The sequence below is a fragment of the Sorex fumeus genome, unplaced genomic scaffold (genome assembly GCF_029834395.1).
Source record: "Sorex fumeus unplaced genomic scaffold, SorFum_2.1 ptg000070l, whole genome shotgun sequence".
Taxonomy (NCBI): Eukaryota; Metazoa; Chordata; class Mammalia; order Eulipotyphla; family Soricidae; genus Sorex; species Sorex fumeus.
In genome coordinates, this window is record NW_026606127.1 from 2717262 (window position 1) to 2720948 (window position 3687).

Below are 3687 nucleotides of genomic sequence, written 5' to 3' on the forward strand. Positions count from 1 at the left end.
CCTACATACATTCAAGGTGGTCAAAGTGCAGACAACACCATCCACCTTTTCCTGGAGATGTACACGAGACTGAGGCGAGAAAAGCAAAAGGCTCTAGTTTAATGGTCTTAATTAAGGTTTCAGGGAACGACATTAAACAAACTCATATCCCATCTTCCAAAAGAATTATTTTGTAAAACTGATGCCTAGGGTATGGTAAAAGATAATATGGTAAAAACCATATTTTTCTTTCTGGGACATTAAATTTCTAAATCTATTTATTCATGCTGCTTTGAAATACATTCCTTGATTAGGAATCATTGTCTGCCATAGGAGTGAGGAAGGACAACACTCAAAGTAATAAGAAGAGAAAAATATGGAAAAATTAACTCCTACTAATTTAACACATATACTAAAATTGAAATGATAAAATAATGAGCATGGTCCTTGCACAGAGATGATATGCAAACTTGTAAAGCATTCCATATTTTTGTTGCAAGAAGAATGAACAGGTCTACTTTAAGCTAAGACAATCCCCACAAGTACAAAAATTCTACATAAAGAGAGCACAAATCCCAATCACAAAAATCTCTCTCAATGTCAATGGACTAAATGTGCCAATTCAGAGGCACAGAATGGGAAGATGAATTAGAAAACTGAAACCAACATTCATTCTGCTGCCTGCAGGAAACACATCTGAACAATCAAAGCACCCATGGGCTAAAGGTAAAAGTCTGGGAAACAAGTTTTCAAGAAAATATCACCTCCACAAAGCTGGAGTGGCCATACTAGTATCAGACCACATGGACTTCAGGCTAAAGGTTATCAGAGACAGTGAAAGTCATTTCTTAGTGGTCATGGGATATGTACATCAGAAAGAACTCACCCTCCTCAATGTATATGATCCTAATGACAGACCAGCAAAATACTTAAAAACAACTTCTAATTGACTTATAGAAAAACATTGATAGCAACACAATACTAGAAGGAGATTTCAACACTTCTTTGTCACGTCTCCATAGATCAAACAGACTGAAGCTCAGCAAGGAAATATTTTCTTTAAGGGAAGTAATGAACAACCATTGGCTTAGAGAAGATATCAAAGAGGAAATAAAAAGTTTCCAGAAACAAATGAGAATGAGGACACAAGCTACCATAACTTGTGGGACACAGCAAAAGCAGTGTTAAGAGGAAAGATTATAGCTCTGCCAGAATTCATCAGGAAGAAAGAAAGGGCCTACATGAATAAATTAGAGCTCAAGATTTTGGAAAATGACCAACAAAAGTAGTCCAAACTAGGCTGGAGGGAGGAAATAATAAAACTTGTACCAGACATCAATGAGCTAGAATCCCAAAATAGAATCCAAAAGACCAATAAAAGAAAAAGCTGATTCTTTGAGAAAATAAATAAGATCAATAAACCATGAGAAGCCTCTCAAAGAAACAAAGAGAAAGAATTCTAATAAATCGAATCAGAAATGCAAAGTGGGGTGTCCTAATAGAAAGTACAGAAATCCATAGGATCATCAGAGATTATTTTGAGAATCTTTGCAGCAGGAAATGAGAGAATCTTGAAAAAATTGATAAATTATTGGATTCCAATTACCTCCCAAGGCTGAACCAAGATGATTTGGAATACTTGAACCTATCACTACCAAGGAAATTGAAATGATGGTCAAAAGTATCCCTACAAACAGAATCCATGGCCCAGATGGATTCAATAGTGAACTGTTTCAAACCTTTAAAATGGAACTGCTTCCAACATTTTTAAGATTTTCCGGGAAATTGAAGAAACAGAAATACTCCCAAATACTTCTATGAGGCAAAGATCACCCTAATACTCAAATCGATAGAGACACCACAAAAATAGAAAGTTACAGACCTATTTCCTTGATGAATACAGATACAAAGATTTTCAAGAAAATACCAGCAAAGAGAATCCAGAAACTCAACAAAAGATCACACATTATGACCAAGTAGGTTTAGCTTGGGGATGCAAGGATGGCTTAACATTCTCTAGTCAATCAACAGAATACACCATCTCAATAAAATAAAGATAAAAGTCATATGATCACATCAATAGATGTAGATAAAGCATTTGAAAAGATCCAGCACCCATTCATGATGAAAAACTCGCAACAAAATTGGAGTTGAAAGTACTTTCCTCAATCTAGTCAAAGCAAATTACCACAAACCCACAGCAAGCATTATTCTCAAGGGGGAAAAACCAAAGTCTTGGAGCAGAAATCAATGAACTAGAATCCCAGAATACAATCAGGCACAAAACAAGCTACCCACTCTCACCACTCCTATTCAACATAGTACTTAAAGTACTTGCCATAAGATTTCGGTAAAAAAAAAGATATCAAGGGCATCCATATAAAAAAGGAAGAACACAAGCTTTTACTATTTGGAGATGACATGATACTATACTTATAAAATCCCAAAGAATCTACAAAAAAGCTCCTGGGAACAATAGATTTGTTTAGTAAAGTAGCATATTACAAAATCAATATCTGGTACTACATGGCTTTCCCATATATTAATAATGAAAGAGAAAAAAAAGATAGAGAAAAACAATCCCATTCAAAATAATACCTCAGAAAATAGAGTATAATAGAATCAACTAAAATGGTTAAGGAACTATACCAAAAAAAAAAAAAAACCTTCAAAACACTACTTCACGAAATAAGAGAGTATATGAGGAAGTGGAATCACATCCCATGCTTATGGATTGAGAGGTTTAACACTGTCAAAATGGCAATACACCCCAAAGCTCTATAAAGATATAATGCAGTTTCTATAAGGATACCCATAACATTTTTCAAAGAAATAGATTATACACTCTTAAAACTCAAAAAAAACCATAAACTCCCATGAAGAGCTAAAGCAATCTTTGGTAAAAAGAAGAAGGGAACACCTTCCCCAACTTCAAACCCTACTACAAAGTTTTAGTAATCAAAATACCATGATATTCAGATAAAGACAGGCCTCAGATCAATGGAATATAGTCAAATATCCTGACGCTGGCCCTCAGATTATTATTACCTAATCTTTCTTAAAGGCTCAAGAAGTATGAAGTTGAGCTAGTAAGTATTTTCAGCAACTGGTGCTGGGAAAACTGGACAGCAATATGCAAAAAAAATGAACTCAGACCTCTTTATAGTGCCAGGCACAAAGTCAGATCAAATATATTAAAGACCTCACTATCATACCTGAATTCTTAAGATATATGGAGAAAAATGTGGGAAGATCCCTTAATGACATTAAAGCTAAGGGAAACTTCTAGAATGAAACACAACTGACCAAGGAAGAGGAAGTGAAGATAAACAAATGAGACTACATTAAACTAAGAAGTTTCTGCAACTCAGAAAAAATGGTGACCATGATCGAAAGACAGCCCACATAATGTGGAAAAACTATTTATGCAATACCCATACAATTAACCTCAAAATTCTGACTCCTGTATCATTAAGAACACTAAACTGTTCCCGTGAATTTTATTCTTCTTCACATATATTTACTCTAAAATATTTTAGATTTACTTGTAAACCACAGGTAAAAAGGAAAAATTATAAGTTTTTTTAAAAATAAAAAGAACCCCTATACATAGCCAGGTGCGATCCAAAAAACAACAAAGCAAGCAAGCAAGAAAGAAAGAAAAAAATTAAAAATTAAAAAATAATGCCGTTTGCAATGCCTAGGATC

The 3687-nt window shown here is 34.4% G+C and overlaps 1 pseudogene; it reads left to right on the top strand.

Annotated features, from left to right (window-relative positions):
* Nucleotides 1-371: 371 nt before the first annotated feature.
* LOC130037178 (uncharacterized) lies at nucleotides 372-471 on the top strand (annotated as a pseudogene).
* Nucleotides 472-3687: the final 3216 nt, after the last annotated feature.